General features: G+C 37.7%; 1 protein-coding gene across 2 annotated transcripts in view; it reads right to left on the reverse strand.

Moving 5' to 3' along the window:
• The window catches only part of RAP1B (RAP1B, member of RAS oncogene family), a 39,388-nt gene extending 20,510 nt beyond the window's left edge, over positions 1-18,878 (reverse strand). Inside the window, exon 1 of one of the 2 annotated variants that reach the window (XM_037049491.1) lies at positions 18,705-18,878. The gene's annotated coding sequence lies outside the window, so the exon portion shown is untranslated. The remainder of the gene's footprint in view (positions 1-18,704) is intronic. The other variant, XM_037049490.1, reaches the window with a different exon arrangement.
• Between the last annotated feature and the right edge of the window lie 1,410 nt (positions 18,879-20,288).

Consider the following 20,288-nt stretch of genomic DNA (forward strand, 5'->3'; position numbering starts at 1 on the left):
TTTTCAAGTTTGGAAATAATATAAACCTACCTGTTTTAGTAAGATCAGAGAAACCAAATATTAGATTTCTGAATTTTGGAAATTTAGTAAAAGTTTACCACAGATGAGAGCTGATGACCTGAGTCAGGCAGTGACAGAAGGAATAACCAGATGGTATATTTGAGGAATGTGTAAGTCATAATCAAGAGAACATGGTGACTGACTAGATGGGTGTGAAGAGAGTAAGATGCACCATAATCAAACAGATGGATAGTGAGGCCATTAAACCAGATAAGTTGCCCAAAAGGAACAGACTTGGTTTAGGAGGTATCTTTTATCTTTTGGATAAATGATATGGGCTTGGCAGTAGTCTCTTTTATTCCTAAAGAGATTAGAAGGAAGATGCTTACTGCCTGTGTCAAAAGTCTTCAGGCACATAAAGAACACTGACTTGTTTAGTAAGATTATGAACGTACCATATGTAATTTGTTTTACTCAGTATTTCTGGCTTATCAATTTGAAATATGTAATTTATTTAGATGATTACAAATCCCAACTGTAAGGTTTTATTGTTTTAGTTATAAGGCTTCATCAAATGAACTTCGATGAACTCTTGCCAGTTTATAAAAAATAAAAACATGAACAGAGATAATATCACACAAAACCAAAAACCTTTCTAGACTTAATGAGTTTCTTAGTGTGAAACACTCTGTGACCAGCTTGTGTTGCACAATAAACCGAAACATATAAAAGTCACTTGCCCACACAGTGCCTTTGGACTTGATCCTTTCTATCATCTGAAGCCCTTTGTAAACAGGGGAGTAACATCTCACATACTATCTTTTATTTCTCTAGGAATAACCAGACACTACTGGTATGATGACACCACTGCCAGTGTTTACTTCACATTCTTCTAAGGTCTAGTCTTTAAAAAATATCTACTAAAAGTCAACCAAAACTATTGGAAAGCAAAGAAGTAAATTTCCTCCTTCTCTTATGAAAGGACATTATTCTTTTTAAACTTCAAATTTTCCATTTTGTCTTAAGTCTTTTCATCACCCAAATCTTATCTTTACATTTCCACACAGGAATATCATGTTGGATACATATACTTAAAAGGCACAAGTAATTGTTCTGCAACGATGTGGTCTGGGATATTAGGTATCAAGTTCCATAAAGTGGCAAAAAGAACCATAAAGCCCAAATACCATCAAAAGGACTATTCACATTCTTAAAACCAAAAAAGCAATGAAAGAATAACCACCAAACAAACCACCCCTGAAGAGCTTATTTTAGTCAACAGATCAATCAAATTAAGAATACTATCATTATTCCACACAGCCCATCGGGCATGTTAAAATTTAATCATTACAAAATGGGAGAAACTATAATGAGGGAGAGGGGGAAGGAAGGAACCAGGTTTTTAATTCCTGTTTGGTACAAAGTATCAATTTTTTAATGGCTCTTTCAACAATATCATCGGTGCATGTTCCACAATAGTTTATGTCCCACCATGGCCTGGCTGCTGATAAAATTTCCAAGGATTTTTAGTAGGCATTTTAGGTTACAGGAAGTCTGTCCAGGAAGTCACCAGCCATGTAATATGAAAAAAATACATTTATTAAAGAAGACAGAAGAAACACTGTACATAGGACAATGATACCTCAGTTCCTTAAGGTAGGCACCTTAGGACCTACTTTTTCCACTGTTCAAAGCACTCCACAGAATCCTCTAGTGGAATCTCCATCAGCTGCCCCATAGTATTTTCCTGAATCTCACCAACGGTCTGAAATCTCTTCCCTTTCAAAGGTGATTTTAGTTTTGGGAAAAGCCAGAAGTTGCAGGGTGCCAAATCTAGGTTATAGGGGGGCTGAGTTCAGCATTCACAGGTATTCTGGTTGCTGCAGGCCTTCCAGAACACGGATCACTTTCAACGAATTCTTGACCATCTTTCGTGCCACACTTTTTTGTGTGTTTGTGTCACACTTTTTTTTCGCACTGTACTCACTGCATTGTCCCTGAAAGCCTTCTCAATCATCCCAATAGTTTCTGCGGAGGAATGTTCAAGCTTAACACAAAATTTGATGCAGATTCATTGCTCTACTCACTCAGTCATTTTGAGTATGATGGCCACACAGTACACATGCTCACTCAATGGCATATACTGTCCCCACTGACTAATATACAGTGAAGTTGTCATTGTTCCTGCAAGCACATTCCAGTCCACTCTCCTTGGCTGCCAGGATACAATGATGTCACCATTCTCATTATATTAACAATTGCTGGACTTTATCCAGACAGGCCTCATATACTTGCTATTACAGAGATCTTAGCTATGGAGTTTGCCCTATTTATAAAACATTAACACACACAAGTGCTAATTCCAGCAAAGGAATGGCAAGGTACAGACTACTGATATTTCCTCGCCAAAGCTTAAACCACTTCAAAGGGAATTAAGGAAACTATCAGGCCACCTCAGACTTTGCTATAGCCAATAAAGTACATTTAAATAAAGTATTAATCACCTGACAGATTATGAAATTCTTAATTAAAAATCTGAGTAGCACCACCTTCTGATAAGACCACTATGCTATGTCATACACAAATATATCCTTAAGTAGGTGAATTATCAAACACTTTTGTATTTTCATTTGAACATTAAAAAATGTCTAAAATAATATTAAAAAACTTAATAAAAGCCCAAGTGTCCCCAATAATCCTCCCTTACCAAATCAATCACCTAGATGTCAGGCATTTATTATACTTCCATGAAATTGTGCTAGCACAGTGATATGCAAAGGAAACGGCTACATTATTAAGTGAAATCAGGGTGAATAACCGTTCTGGTTTTAGTGCTGAAAAGTCTTGTGTCCCAGAAAAATCCTTCATCGTGAGCAAACTGAAACAGTTTGTCATCTTGGGTGGATAAATCTTGATAGAAATGTGCTTTCTCTCATGTTTCATAATCTTAAAGATGTGGAACCGTGAAGGGATAAAAAATATCTAGGAGTCATTTTGGGTACCACATAGCTTATCTTATATCACAACAGAATGATATTCTTTTCTGAAATAAAAGATGGAAATTAAAAACTAAATTGTGTGCAGCAGTTAGCATTTTGAAATAAGTTTGAGTGTTTTTAGAAACAGACACTCTTTGTATAGCCTTTACACTGTATGGTATATACTGACATGCGCTTTCTCATTTGGATACAAGTCCAAAGACATTTATCGAGGAACACTTAATTAGAAATGTGTACCTTTCATTTACTTAGTTTTTGAATATGCGTAAGATACTTATCAGAAGTAGGTTAAAAAATTGAACAAAACATACTTGCTGTCAAGAAGCTTAGAGTTTTGTAGACGAGACATAAAAATATGGAAAATATGAGACACAAAAATACTCTAGAAATTCAGGAGAAATCAGGAACAGATTTATGAACAAGGTGGCAAATGAATAAAAGTTATAGCATTTGAATTGGAAAGAACGGAGAAAAGAGAAGTGGCAGCAAAGGCCCAGAAGGCAGCAAACAGTAGAGGTCAGACTACAGTGGAAAGCAAGGTCTGACTGCGTCTCAGTGTACAAAAGAATGGGAAAATAAAAATAGCAAGAGGTAAAGTTAACAGATCTCTGAGTACTGGTTAAGAGCCTTGACTCATTTGGTTAGGAAATAGTACTGGACATTTTGAAGAGAAACATACTAATATTGAGAAAACTAAAGGGACTTTACAAAATGAAACTTGGGTTCCCTATTTTTCATAACAGGATGTCAACTGATACCATAGCACCTGGTATCTAAAACAAACTGAGATTATTTTTAGTTAACATCATTACCACAGACACAGCACTTAGAGTATTTGCCTAAGATCTCACAAATGAGGCCGATATATGCCACATGTTCCCCCAAACTCCTTTGGATTTGCCATGTGCATTACAAAATACTCAGTTAAGGCTTAAAGACCTCATTGGTCAGAGATGTATGTATGTAACTGCTGCATAACTAACATTTAACACAGTGCCTGGAATGTAACAGGCAATTATTTGCTGAATGAATCAAAACCAGTTTCTTGCCTAGGGCCGGGGCTGGCCAACTCTGGCCTTCAGGCAAATCCCAGCTGCTGCCTTGTAGTTTTGTAAATAAAGTTTTGTTCAAACACAGCCATTCAACTGCATATTGCCTATGGTTACTCATAATATTGGGTTGGCCAAAAAGTTCTTTTGCATTTTTTTAAAGATTTTATTTATTTTTAGACAGAGGGGGAGATAAAGAGGGAGAGAAATATCAATGCGTGGTTGCCCCTTGTACGCCCCCTACTGGGACCTGGCCTGCAACCCAGGAATTTGTTCTGGAATGGGAATCCGAACCGGCAACCCTTTGGTCCACAGGCTGGTTGCTCAATCCACTGAGCCACACCAGCCAGGGTTCGTTTGTTTTCTGTAAACTGGTTAGACTAGAGTTTAGTTTTTAACTTCATTCAAAAAAATTTTTGTTAGATTGTATTCCACCAGCTGTCACATCAGCATGCATTAAAAAAATCGTATTAAAATTGGTGAATTTTTGTGTCGCTATTTCAATACTAAAGATAGAAGAAAATACACATTTTCAGCATATTATGCTTTATTATTTCAAGAAAGGTAAAAATGCAACTGAAATGCAAAAAAAAAATTGTGCAGTGTATGCAGAAGGTGCTGTGACTGACTGAATGTGTTAAAAGTGGTTTGTGAAGTTTCGCGGTGGAAATTTCTCGCTGGATGATGCTCCGTGATTGGGTAAGCAGTTGAAGTTCACAGCAATTAAATCAAAACATTAATTGAGAACAATCAACATTATATGATGAGGGAGAAAGCCATCATACTCAAAATATCCCAAACAATAACATTACTATTGAAAATGAAAAATGTATCCTTTATTTTATGGAACCCCTACCAAAAACCCCGAAACAAACAAACCCCCCCCAAACAATGGACTTTTTGGCCAGTCCAACACAATGGCAGAGTTTAGCCCTGTTGGTGGTGTTCATTGGACATTGTCCTGCAAAGTAAAAATGGCTGCTGGTTCAATTATTGGTCAGTGCACATGACTGGGTTGCAGTTAGGTTCCTCATTGGGGCCTGTATGAGAGGCCAGAGGCAACCTGTTAATGTTTCTCTCTTTCTCTTTCTCCCCCTCTCTAAAAATACAAATAAAAACTTTAAATAGCAGAGTTTAATGGTTGTGACAGAGAGGCCCACAAACCCTAAAATATTTATTGTCTCACTGTTTACCAGAGGAGTTTGCTGATACCTGTCCTGCCCTACAGGCTACAGCCTGGAAGAGATAAGGAGATCTCACCCATTAATTCATTGGTTGAAAATGGGGTTTAGCTCAGACACAAATTCAAAACATTGTTACCTAGGCTACAAAGTGAAGAACAACTCTGAGACCAACTCTGGACTCAAAGGTAAAGAGTACAGTTCTCAATGATCAATGTCTACTGTGGTCTGGGGAAAGGAGAAATAGGGTTGTAACTCTGACGCTAAGTCCCCAACATACAAATATTCAGAAACTTACCAACTTTACAGATAAAATGGACAGAAGGACATCTTGGGTAAAGTATGTTTTTGTATATAATACTGAATCTGATCTATTAAATATACCCACTTTGACTCTGGAAGTAAGTTTCCCTTCAGAGTTTGTTTGCCAAACCTATGCCATGTCAAACACTTGCAACTCCAGCTGCAGGGAGACTGAGAGAGCTAGTACTTAACATTTTCATAGTAAGGTGTTCCACCAAGACTCAATTTAAGTCTGTGCTTTTTCAGACACTGTGAGTCTCTACAGATAAATGTGAACACTATATAATGAGACATTTTTAGCCAGATGTTATGTTTCCAGTAGATGTAGTCTGGCCCGTATGGGTCACACCCTGGCATGAGAGGAAGTAACCATGCATGGGGTACTTGAAGAGGTGGCAAAGAAAAGTCACTGCTGGGAATGGTGGCAGGACATGTCTCAAGATCAGATCAAATTTAAATCTGAAGACCCAGAAGCCTAGTTAAATGATGAGAGTAGTGGTCATTAGTAACACTTCTCATTACAGTAGGGAGTGTGTGTGTGTGTATGTCTAAGTTTTTAAAGGCACCTCTGGAGACTCTGATGACATCTTCCTTCCTACTAAAGACCCTAAGAACTATGCCCTGGCTGGTGTAGCTCGGTGGATTGAGCATGGGCCTGTGAAGCAAAGGATCACCGGTTCGATCCCCAGTCAGGGCACATGCCTGGGTTGCAGGCCAGGTCCCCAGTGGGGGACACATGGGAGACAACCACACATTAATGTTTCTCTCCCACTCTTTCTCCTTCCCTTCTCCTCTCTCTAAAAATAAATAAAAAAATAAATTTTAAAAAGACCCTAAGACCTATATCTCTAGCAAAAAAAAAAAAAAAAAAAGTCAGGTTCGACCAGAGACCATCTTATTGTCTCCAAATTAGGTATCCTTGAATTTAATAAGGAGATTCTCTTGTTCCTCAAATTTCCAGAAATCAGATTCTTCAGTAATTTAAACAATCGGCTCTTAATGTGTTAGCTTCCATAATCACAGAAGGGGAAAAATGAAAAATAAAGAGAGATCCCACCAAAGGGACGACCACTATTGGGGTTAAGAAGACTAGATGGTTTTCTACGTTCCTAGCTGAAGCCACATCTTTTCCAAGTCTCCTGAATTTGATTCCAGAATTCAACACAAATATCAAATATGCTCAATAGTGTTTGCTGAACAGATAGCAGAAGAAGATAACCACATCAACCACAAAGATATCCCCATTAGTTAGGGAAACATCTGTTTTCCTGTATTTCAAGCAAATACTAAACTAAGTATAGTTTAGAGCTGTTGGGGCAGAGGTATAAGAAATCAGAGGTAAAAAGCACTTTAGTACTAACAGATTAGAATTCAAATTAAGCGTAAGAATTCCAGAACAAACCATGCCAGTTTTCATGAATGAAAGAATGCCGTATTTCTTTTAATATAAATTCTCAGATTTTACAATATACCTCCTTCCACAAGGATGGGAGAACATTTTTTAAAACATAGTCTGTTGCAACATAAGGCTGCATTCAGAAATAAATGAAATTAGTGTCTTCCATGAGAGAAGAAACAGATGACTACAAAAAATATTTTATTTCATTATACTGTTAACCTAACCAGGATTAAATGACAAAGTTTAACATGACTGCCCCCAAATGCACTTGAAAGCATAATAAAAATGCCATGATTTTAGATTGTGGATTCATCATTTGCATGATTACATTACATTGTAAGTAAAATTTCAAGACCAGGACATTCCTAATGGAAAATCCCTTAGTAAACCTGCCAAAAGTTCAGAGGAGAAAAATTAACCAGCAAAAAACAGTGGAAGCTCGGGTACTCCCACAATTTTCTCAAATTCTTTTTTTTATTATAAAGATTTTATTTATCTTTAGAGAAGAAAGGAAGGACAGAAATATCAATGTGTGGTTGCCTCTCGTGAGTCCCCTGCTGGGAACTGGCCTGCAACCCAGGCATGTGCCCTGACTGGGAATCGAACCACGATCGTGTGGTTCCCAGGCCCATGCTCAATCCACTGGGCTGCATCACCCAGGGCTCAAATACTTTTAATATCTCAATTTAAGCAGCAGTTTTATGCTAGCTGCTTAATGCCTATACTGGCTTATGCAGCTAACTGTTTTATGAAATTGTTTTCATTGATTTAACAGTTCTTCCTTTTATACTGTACCCTCTTCAGTTTATTCAAAGATGTGCTGAAGTACCAGGAAAATGAAGAGCACTTAGAAAAATGAAAAAAATCATGCCTTACTTTAGAAGTCATAAATGATGCTTACGTTTATTAGGCTTTCTCATACATTATTCCACTTATTTGATTAATTGTTAGGTCAGTAAGAACAGTTTTTTTAGGTAGCTTTGAAACATGCCTGTCTTTGAAATTTAATGGGCTATCCAAAAACGTCTCCCAAAACCCCTGCAGCACAGACACATTGGCATTCTTGGACATTAGTACACACTAAATAAACAGAAAAAGGCAAAGGCAACTGCTGTTCTGAGTGTTAATTAGGATGCTAGAATAAGCAGAACATGTGGGGAAAACAAAACGGGAGCAGGCACTTTTTGTAATCATTCTCTGTTTCAGAGCAGCATCTTCAGATACTTCTTTCTTTCCTGTCAATACCAGGTGATTCCATCATGGATTTTTAAATAGAGATTATATTAGTCTTATATTATTCCTATTCTAATCTATTGTACTTGTACATAAAACTTAAAGGTATTATATAATTCTTAGAAACAGTATCAATTGGGAAAAAATGGCATAATATCTTGTAAGACTTTAAAAATCCTTCAAGAAATTGTGCCTAAAACATGTGCTTTCAATTGTTGAACTTTTTTTTAACACTTTTTATTTCAAAGCACCAATATATATAGATGAATCTTCACTATTTTTGAACATTTAACTGGACTATAAGGAATTAGGTGATTCTCCCATACCCTTAAAAACTCATCACCCTCAGCAGTGCATTCTAGTTTTACCCTGAGACAGTGTCAAAAAGAATTCCTTGGTACAGACTGTTTCTAAGCTAAATGTAATGTTACTTTAAAGTAACATTTTCCAGGCCCTGATGTTCTCTGTGCAAAGATACAAAGTAATGATTACAGACCTCAAAGAAATTCTGAAATACTAAAATCTTTGAATCCTGGAAGTTCCTCAGTTAATTTGGTGGCAAAACCTGACCTGATGAATTTTTTACACAAAAAAACTTTACCTAGGAACCAATATGTGGCTATTGATAGCTTTTACTTACCTATTCGGTGTGACTATTCATGTTTGACCTTAGAAATAAAGAGTTTGATTAATCTTGCTAAAATTAAAAACATGTTTCAAAAAAAATTCTGAATTCCAAAATACCTGCCTGGCACCAATGGTTATAGGAGAGGGATTATGGACCTTACAAGTATAATCCATTTCACAGACATGTAATACGGAAACACATTTCCTTGAACATTCATACTTTGTGCTTCCCAATTTCTGCATTCCTGCCCACCTCTGAGATTCTCTGTTAATCTAAAATTTACATACCCTTTTAATATCATGGAGATCCCACCTCATTTTTAATGTCTTCTTCTGACTCTATAAGCACTCACCAATAGTATTAATTTGGGTATTTATTATTATTTTGAACCGTTACGCACATTTCACATTGACTAACTTTTCATATCCTTGCTAAGAACCTTTTGTGCATAATTATTTAATTTAATCTTAACACAGTAACTGAGAACAATCAGCTCTCAATAACATGCAGTCAGATGAGCAAGTCCTCAAGAGACAGATGCCCTAAATGAGGAATTATAGTTGGAAATAGGTACAACACTTTAAAATTATGTAAAGGGCCCTTGCTGGTGTGGCTCAGTGGATTGAGTGCCGGCCTGTGAGCTGAAAGGTCGCCCAACGGGCTGCGAACCAAAGGGTCACCAGTTGGATACCCAGTCAGGGCACATGCCTAGGTTGCAGGCTGGGTATCCAGTTGGGGGCGCGCGAGAGGCAACCCATTGATGTATCTCTTATTTTTTTAAATTTTTGTTTATTTATTTATCTTTAGAGGGGAAGGAGAGAGGGAGAGAAACATCAATGTATGGTTGCCTTTTGTGCGTCCCCTGCTGGTAGTTAGCCTGCAAGGAACTGGCCTGCAACCCAGGCATGTGCCCTGACTGGGAATCAACCGCGATCGTCTGGTTCGCAGGCCCGCGCTCAATCCACTGAGCTACGCCAGCCAGGGCTCCATTGATGTACCTCTTACACATCAATATTTCTCTCCCTTTTGTTTTCCCTACCTTCTCCTTTCTCTGATAATAAATAAATATTCTTTAAAAAACATAAAATTTAAATTTAAACATAAAATTATGTAAAGGTAGCCTATGATGGGAACTGATAAGGACAAATCATTGAACAGTTTACGTATTCTTTCAATCAAAATAATTTTTGAGCATTTACTATGTGCCAGCTACTGGGCTAACCATTTGAGGCTGCAGTGGGAAAGTGACATGGTATTCCTGCTCTCTTGAAACAAATCATTTAGACAGGAAGAGAGGATAAATTGATAAATATAATTATTGATGGTGATAAGAACTATGAAGGTAATGAAGAGGGAATGCTCCTTATATAAGGTCAGGAAAAACTCTTGTAGATCTGACTGACAACTGAGCTAAGATCCAATGTTGATACTGAGGCAGAATTGCAGACAGCTGTGAAAAGATCATGATGGAAAGTATCAATAGTTGTAAGCACCAAAAATCAGAAGGTGACAAAGAACTTGTTGGGTCAAGATCAGAAAGAAGTGACAAGTCCAGTAGTGTGTGTCAACTATACTTAATGAAAAATAAAAGAGTCCAATATAGCTAGAGCTTAGTGAAAGGAGGTAAACTTGTGAAGTAATAAGTAAGCATTAAATCTGGTTTTAATTTAAGTCACTGGGGGAAGAATTGGGACTGGAGGGTGTTACATGATCTGATTTACATTTTTAAAAGATGACTGTCTTCTGGGTGGAGACTGAGGTAAAAGGAGGACAAAAATGGAAATCAGTCAAGAAGCTCCTGTAGGAGTCTAGATGATTACCGTTTCAACAAAGGCAGTATCACAGAAAAAGGATTTTAGAACTCAAAAAGGCCTTAACAGCCATTCAATCAAACTTCTTCTACATAAAGAATGGAGTTGTTCAAGGTTTCATGGCCAATGCCACAGAGAACTACAGCTTAGGGCACCCAGGTCAACGCTATCGTAACTAACCATGCTACACTTAAGACAACAGGGCATAATCAAAGGTCTAGCAACTGATCAAAATTAGCACATGACTTTTCAGATTTACCCCTCATGCTCAAAGGAATCAGCTAGAACTTATGAATAAAATAAAATGTGTCCAATTTGTGCAGTGAAAAGTGCGTAAGGATCTGTTGGGGAGTAAAAAGAGCAAACATACTCTCAATTCACATTGCTTGGTGATGAAATTTGAACAAAATTTCTAACTGTTAAGTAATACCAATTTATCCTCTCCATAGGACCCCCTAGTGGACAAGATCTATATCACAAAAGCATCACAAGTGCTTTTCAAAGTGGAGTCCATCATTTCTGTTCAAACCAGGTAACAGTAGCCCTGCTTATCAGAACGAGATTCTCTTATTCACCATCCTCACTTTCTTTTCTGCTGTACTTACTGCCCTCCCACCTCTTCCACCTTGTCTATTTATCACCATCATCACTTTCACCTAAACAACTGAAAAATGTTATAAATGCTCTTCTGTCTTTAAAAGTTTGCAAATTCTGTCTTCTCTTTGTTGAAAAATGATGAAGTATAAAAAACTTAAAAATAGATAAAATTTCATATAAGTTTTTAAAAACTAGCAACTAAAACTACATAAGCAATAGCCAGGTAACTTGGGGACTAATTTGGATGTCCTGGACATAAATTATGACCTCAGTATGTTCCCTAATTCAGAATGGACAGAATAGCTAACCAGTTAATTATTTAATATAGGGAGAACTAAAGCTGCTTCTTAAATTCCCTCCCTTACTGTGGGATTAAGCTCCACTAGGTAGGTGTTCTATGATGTTTAATCCCTGAAGAGACCCTAAAATTAGCTGTTTCACACTTATCCTTCTTTACACCACTCCATAACCATTTTTCTTCCTCTGAAGTCAACTCTATTCTTTCAAATTGTGATGCTCAGACTCAATACTCTTTCTTCACAGAACACACCAATTTTATAACTTCTAAGGAGAGAAATGGCACTAAATTTCCAAGAAATTGAGTACAGTATAATTTACCTTTCTTCTTTCATAATCCAAAACTTACTACTTATCAAATGCAGGCTAGCCTAAAAATCCTTTAAAATCTGGAACTGTCCTATGACATAAGGTTTATAAAAAATTTTTCAGAAGAATTGCTACAATTTTAAACAAACATGAAAAAGACCCACCTTTCTCCCAAAAGGTAAGAACATTGTCAATTATCATTTGTTTTGTAAAAGTATCTACTGAAGGCAGCTAACACACCAAATTTTCAGGTCTAGGAGACTATTAAACTTGAAATGAGAAAAAACCCTCAGCTTCATTATAAGAAAGTTACCACATATCCTAAAATTGTGAAAGTCAACTGTTATCATAAAATCTGCTCTTTTAAAGTTATGCCAAAACTTGACACACATGCAGTCTACGACTAACTACGTGTATAAAGAAAGCAAGAATTGAAACAAAAAATAGGCTTAAAAAATAACAACTACCCAATCCATTACTGTGATTAAAATTGAATAGACACCCAAAAGACTGCAAAAAAACAGTAAACCTAAAATGATTCAATATTAGTAAGAGATTTCAAGCTAAAGCACATGAAAACACTGCCTCACATTAATCTTTTTCTCTTCCCCTTACAAAAAAAAAAGTGATACTAAATACTCAGAGCACATCATGTGACAACATGGAAAATGAGTAATAAAAAAGGTGAATATCCAGATAGATAGTGGGAATATTTTAATAGCCTTTTCAGATAAGTATGGTTATTTTATTTTCCTTTACTACTACACCAAAACTCAACAATTGGTTGCAGCATATCAAAATAAAAAACCTTTATCCATAAACTTTATGTTTTATTTAATACTAAAATCCACTGGTCTAACTAGAACTTTGGAAAAATTTCTTGCTCATGCATGATTTTGTAACATCATGAATTAGTCACTTAGAAAATACTGCTTCACAGTTATGCAGATCTTCAAATACTGACCCATTTCATAGCATGTTATTAAAAAAAAGGTTCATTAACACCAATCTCATCAGAAAAATATTTTAAATACTGGGAAGCTGTTGAGACCACAATGACTGACACAAGTTTTCCAAAATTCTAATTTTCACTTTAAAACTAGAATTTTATCGCTGACTGTAAATAGTGTTAATCTTTTCCTTAAAGCAACAGGCTCACTTTATTTTTGAGAAGAATGTCAGCCTAATACCCAATTCTGAACAACCATAGTTTGTCAGGGACTCTTTCAGGTAAAAGTGGTGTTTATGAAAAAGTGGCTGGTCCAACTTGTAATTCAAATAATTACACAAATGCTTTTCCTTAGAGACAACCATGGCAGCAAAGAGCATTTTAAGCATTCTTCCCATTTTGTCACAGCACGTTAAAATTATGTATACAAGAGTGGAGATTTGATTTTAAAAACCTGTTTTAAGATTTTTTACTTAAAATGAAAGATTTCCCCCTGAAAGTGTGGGCCAAAAATGTGGGTGTGTGTCCATTAGACACGAGAACTCATTATACATAGCAAAATACGATAATACTATTTTAGCATATTATAATAAACATATTACGAATAATAGTCCATTTAATCCTCAACAACTCTAAGTGATACAATATACGTCCATCTTTCCCACTGAAGAAGGAAGTAGGAAAGATTCAGAAAAAGAATAAATTGTGACTAAAAATTCATTGTACTGTTAGGATTAGTACAATAACATTGATTTTCTTCTTTGTGCTTTTCATATTCTAAACGTTTTAATAGTAAATCCTAAAACACAAGGTAACAGTTGGATGCAATGTGCATATCTCTCTTTGATACCTAAAAACTATCAATGAAGAGAAGTTATATTAATAGTTTTTATTCATATTCTCAGTCCCATTAACTAAGAACTTTTACAAAGTCACCCAACTTTTTTTAAAGAAATAAAGTGGTTTGAAAAATATATTTTAATGAGAAGGATAAATTTTAGATGATATAGATAATTAGAATTTTACTTTGTGTAACATTTTCCATTTCCTTTCCAGAGGCTTTTGCCAAAAATTGCTATTAAATGGACAAAACAGATTTTCTTTCATCTTTTTTCCCTTCCCACAAGACAAAGCAACAGATAGAGGTAATCTACCAATGGATTGCCAATGAAGCAATCAGTTCGCCATATAATTTCAAAGTAAAATTACTTAACAAAATGCTAAAAGAACATATTCGCTAAAATAAATTTTCAAACCAACTATTGAAATCTTAGCAACAGCTCTGTGATGTAGTAAAAGTGCTGATTCTAAGTCACTTTAAAGTGATCAAAATTATTTATAACTGCTTTAAATAGATGCTCTCTTGCTTCAACATCTTTATTCAGTCTAGTAGTACAACATTAAAAAACTCAATCCCCAACCACTTGAAAAGATTATTTAGAAAGTTATTTCATGAGATCAGAATCCAATTTAAATTTAAAACATCTTGCTGATACAATGTGTACGTAGTAACATAACTACAAAATCATAAAGTAGAGTAACTAAAAAAGTAATCTTAAGGAACTATCTCATTGTAAAATTCAAAATCAGAACATTAGATAATTACTCTCTATGGTCACAGACAAATTCTTAATTTAAAGGTATCTCTCTTTATTGTACTTTTCCATTAACATAAAAGATAAAAGTGAATACGTTTTTAATACTCAAGCATCTCATATACAGTTTTAAGAATAGTAATACTGTAGAATATAGCTCTGCATAACAAAACCGATATGGAAATTCAGCAATTCATGTCACATGTATTTTTCTTTTGATGAGTAATTTAAGAATTATTTAAAAACCTGGTACGCATTCATTCCCCTGAATTTTCACTTCTTTCTTTTTTAAGTTTTAAACCTGGAAACAGAGTTAAAAACGTTTTTGATCCTCCACTGATGCAAAGCAAAAATTCTTTCTAAATTGCTACTGAAATAATAATTAGTTGCTGTGTACTCTTAATTTGACTAACATCAGTAATAAACACACCAGAGTGAGGATGTAGTTTTTGTTAGTGATACATTAAAAAAAGTAATTTCAATTTTTTTAAAGGTAACACACACACACCAAAAAATTCCTCATAACCTTTCTTCTTTAAAATAGAAATTTATGACTAAAGGGATTAGTTTTATAATCCAGTGCTCAAACTAGGTTCAAATGAAGCACAACAGATCACATAGTTGTTTGAATGGAAAAATAGTAAAACAATAATACAAGAATAAATCCAATGTTTCCCGTACTCACAACTGTAAATCTATTTATGCCTCACCCTGTACATACATATATATATATATATATATAGTTAGTCTTTACCACAAGTGCATAAATTCACTCTATGTAGCTACTGCTTCCATTGGGTTCAAGAGGTTTCCAAAGAACTAATAAATTAAAAAACTTAAGTCCTCATAAGGTAATTAGTACCTTCCAATTCTATTGCAAAATATCTAAGATACTGGAAAACATTAGGTTTTTAGCACAAGGGTAAGCCATGGGACAATACTCTTGTTTACCGGAAAACTTGACCAATGTTACAATACAATGAATCATTGCATCAGCCAAAATGCCTGTTTCTTAATTTCTAAAAGAAACTCAATTTGGAAAGGTAAACAGTAAAACTGAAGCTTAATCTCTAACACCACGTGGAGTTCTCAAAAGTGATAGGCTGGGGGGGGGGACAGATACGACGACACTCGGGACAATCAAAGCATGGTTTTAGTCACAACCTTATACAGTCTTAAAAAGTTTAAGAAAAACCAATCAATATTAAGTTTTTCAAGAATGAACATGTGACATCATTTTTATAATGGAAAAAGCAGCTTTCGAAAACTTAGTTCATAAATACTAAACTATTCCTGGTGCCAGTCAAATCTAGACACTAGAGATCAATACCCACACTCTTACCAATACACACAGGAAAACATTAAGTCTTTAGGAAAGTGATACATGCATGTCAGTAACATCTTGATATTCCATAACAAAACTGCCTATTGAAACTAGACTTTGGGGGGGGGAAGAAATGAAACCTTTGTAAAAGCAGCCAAATTCTCTCTGTATCAGACTGAATTCCACTCCCTTTAGAGATATTCATCAAGTACTAAAGACAAACTAAAGACAAAGGAAAATGAACATGAGCGGTTCTTCCAAATCTTAAGACTATATTTATTTACTTTTAAATTATTTTACTGTTGTTCAATTACAGTTGTATTTTCTCCCCACCCCTCCAAACCCACCTCCAGGTATAATTACTTGCCATGTTATCAGTCTCTGCATAAGCCTACCAATCTTGAATTATACTGGAAGACACACCTGATTAGATCCTTATGCACACAGATCAAGGTTTTTTATGATCAATTCGTTGTTACACTTGGCCAGGCCCTCCTTACAAGATAGCTCCTTAGCACGAGGGGCTCACCTCCCTTTATATAACTAAGAGAAAACACTGAAATTCGATAGTAAAGGATTGTTTTGAAGATAAAATGGAAATCAATTTGTAATGTTAAAGATTCCAAAGCCAATGTGGAAATGCTTCTTTTTGAAGGAATACAAGTTTCTCTTTCAAATATCCTCTTTTTAAACATTCATTACAGTTAACCTCTAAATCTAAATGCTAAACACTTACTAAGTGCACAGGCAAGGTTCTAGAACTAAGAATATAGTGGAGAATGAAAGGAATCAAGTCCCTACCCTCATGGTGCTTACACTTAACAAGCTGGTACCGTTTATATGCAAGGTACCATGTCATTGCTTTGGAGCATACAAAGAACACTTCCTGTCCTTGGAGTTTACAAGTTAGTGAAATACATAACAAAATATGTATAAAGATAACAGAAGACAGGAAATGATATGTGTCATAGACAGGAAAAGAGATGACTTTCATGGGGGGAAGCGGAGCAAAAGACAAGAATAGCATGCCTTTTCATGCCCCATACCATATTTTAAAACTATGCCAACTTATTACTGGGCTCTTCAGTTATATCCTGATACCTGGTATGTTAAAACCAAAGTGGCTACATGTATTTCAAAGATTTACAGCAAGATTTAGTTTGTCACAGCAACTTTGGAATTCTTCCGATAAGGCAGCCTCAAAATTCATTAAGAATGCCAAACAAGAAAATACAGGTGAAAACACTGTGTAGTTCAGAAACTGAAACTGCAGATGTGTTCAAATAAAACTATCACTCAGAACTCTGTGTCCTTAAAGTTATTTCATCTCCTCTGTAGCAATGTCCTCTCTTAAAACCTGGAAATGAAAACAACTAAGTGGTTCATCCACACATTTTCTTGAGTACGATGGGAATACTATCCTGTATATAAAAATATTATTTCTTCCTCTAAATTCCATATTATAGATAGACTACTTTCTATATTATAGATAGAAAGTTATAAAACTTTCCATATCATAGACAGACTACTGTCCTAAAAGTCAGCAGGACCACTAACTACAGTAGTTATCTTTTCTAGGCCTCAGTTTCCTCCTCCACAAAATGAGAGGGTGGGACTGGATGATCTCAGTAGTCCTTTCCGGGCCTTAAAAAGTCCCATGACTCCATTATGACTCAAATACTAATCAAGAGTCAGCTTTGGGGAGTGATCTGAGCTGGGGAGTTAAATGAACGGCTTCCCTTTTTATAAGTTACTTCTTGCTAAGATAAAAGTTCTGTTGAACAGCATTTTAATTACCCAAAAATGAGGATTAAGAATAAGTTTACAAAAAGCTTTCAGTTATAACACTTGATATATATATATATATCACATGCTAGTAGCAAAACAAAATCCAGTTTGAATTAATTTAAAAATATTAAAATCAACCTTCATGTAAAATTTCTACCCGTTAAAAATCTGATTTCCCGTTACTGCAAAACAGAACTGCTATGTTCCTAAGAAATAGGAGAAGCAGGGCAAAACGTTTTTCCAAACTCATAAAAAGGATGGGAGGGAGACAGGCAAAGGGAAAGCAAATCTGCTTAAACTAGTAGTGATGGCCTTTTCTACGAAAACTATCAGTTTTTTCCAGAAGAAAAATCCGGATGGCCCGATTTACTAGGGATAGTTTTAAATAAATTCAAGCGCTGACAGGCAATTTTAGCATTAGACACATCGAGATGGCGAAAAAGAAGACAAACTTCCTGGATTTACTCTCTTACTGAAAGAGAGATTTCCTCTTGCTGACGAAGGGAAAGGCCCCTTTAACAGTTTTTCTCTACGCGTTGGTTGCTGCCAGACTAGGTGGGGCTCCCTCCGCTGCCGTCCTCCTGCCACTTCCCGCAACAAATGGGGCAAACCAGCCCGGATTCAGAAAAACTTTTTCCCTGTCGGGCTCGAGCCTTCAGGGCGCCGGGGAGTGGTTTGCCCCAAACCTTCCTCGCCGTGGATTAAGGCTGGGGGAAGCTGGGTCTTCGTAAAAGACAACTTTCTGGTTTCCGTTCTAACTTCCACCCACACCCGGGAGGGAACTGAGGCGGACAGCGAGGGGGCTCCGGGGCGGGGACGAGTCCTCCAGGAAGCCGGGGGGATGACGGGCGAGAAGAGAGGCTGCGGCGGCCGCAGGCAAGAGGGAGAGGGAGCAAGGGGGGTGGGGGGGGTCCTCGGGCTCTCACTTCCTCCGCCATATTTCAGACATTTGACCCCTTCCGCAAAGCGCGCTGTTCCCCCGCGGCGGCGGTAGCAGCAGCGGCGGCTCGCCCCCGTCGGCCGAAAGGCAACGCGCTCGCCGGCTGGGTGCCGAGTCCTTGCACCACCCGCCGTGCCCCGAGACACCGCCGTCGTCGCCGCTGCCGCCGGAGCCCCTGACCGCTGCGCGCGCCCCGCCCGGTCCGCGCCGCACCCCACCCGCCCCCCTCAGCCGGAGCCTGGGCCCCCGCCCGGTGTGGCTGCTGCTGCTGCCGCCCCTCTCTTCACCGGCCACGAACGCACTCTGCGAACCTCTCACGCTGTCACCGGGTCCCCTTAGCCAGCGTCACCCTGCGCCTCGCGCTCCCTCTAGGTAGCTGCTCCCGGCGCCACGGCGGTCCTGGGATGCCGCCGCTCCGGCTGGTTTACACGCCTGACTCTGGGCGAGGTTTGGCGGTGTCGCCTTGACGTCAGGCGTTCGGCCTCGCTCTCGCTTCCGTCCGCAGGCGGGGCGCGCGGGTACGCGAACAGGGAAGGGGCGGTGTCCAAGGGCGGAGCGAGGGGTCCGGGGGCGGGGCCTTCCGCGTGGCCCCACCACGGGCGGGACACGCGCGGCGCCCCTCGCGGTGGTTCCTCCGCGATGTTTCTCTACCGCCGCTACCACTCCTTTTACCTTGCTTTTGTCCTCCGGGTCGGAGAGTGTTTGCGTCTCGGCATCCGAACGCCAGGTGTTTATCGGAGTGCTAAAGGCTTAGCAGCCCTCCAGAACTCAAAAGGTGTCGTTAGTGTCAACTGTAGTTCATTCACCAACGCCACCAGTTGGTGTTTGCATATTCCTTTATTCTCGGGAAAGTGGCTGGAGAAGTAACAGAGTGCGCAGTTTCCAAACCTAGACATCAGCGAAGGAGCCCAGGCCACGGTAGTCTTTTTCATTCTTGAAGTGTTTTTTCTCTTGAATTGACAAGTATTTTCTCCACTGGTGTCTTATCCTGGGTGAACTCTTTCCACATTACTTGGCTAAACTCAGTTAACAAATCGATGATCCCAAACGACTTTCTACTCTGTACCTAAATCACTGTTTACATGAATAAAATAAATTGCATATTTAAATGCATTACTCCGGCACTTCGAAAGGATTACCTGTAGGAAGACATATGATGTGACTACTGGGCAACAGAAAGTGCTTTCTGTTTCAAAAATGCCTTGTTCCAAAAGGGGTGGGAACTTAGCAAGGGAACATAAGCTTTATTAGAGAAAAGCCTAAAAGTACAACTACTCATATATAAGACATTGGCTTTTTTATGAAATGAGGTTTTGATGGGCGAAGAGATGCAAAGGCATCAAAGTGCAGGGAAGAGTAGGGGTTGGGGTGTCATTGAAGACAAACTTTATTAGTTAATAGTTACACTGTGCCCTGTGTTATTCTTGAAGTAATTTTTATGAACTTTGATAAATTTGGAAGATTGATGAAAAGTATGACTAATTTTTTTTTAAGATTTTATTTATTTATTTATCTTTAGAGGGAAGGAGAGAGGGAGAGAAACATCAATGTATGGTTGCTTTTTGTGCGTCTCCTTGCTGGGAGTTGGCCTGCAGGGAACTGGCTGGCAACCCAGGCATGTGCCCTGACTGGGAATTGCACCGCTATCCTCTGGTTCACAGGCCTGTGCTCAATCCACTGAGCTACACCAGCCAGGGGAACGTATGACTAATTTTATTCCTTTTGAGAATACTCGTAATTGAAAACTAACCTAAGTTCAAGGAATAGATAAGAATGAATTATACTTATCCTAATTTTTCTGTATGTAAGCTCTTTCTAGGTGTTCTACAATTAGGTTAATTGAACATGTTACCTATTTCAATAGTTTCTGTTTCCTTAGAAAACTT

Source organism: Sturnira hondurensis, unplaced genomic scaffold (genome assembly GCF_014824575.4).
Source record: "Sturnira hondurensis isolate 20B ecotype Veracruz unplaced genomic scaffold, ASM1482457v3 Scaffold0006496, whole genome shotgun sequence".
In the NCBI taxonomy this organism is placed as follows: domain Eukaryota; kingdom Metazoa; phylum Chordata; class Mammalia; order Chiroptera; family Phyllostomidae; genus Sturnira; species Sturnira hondurensis.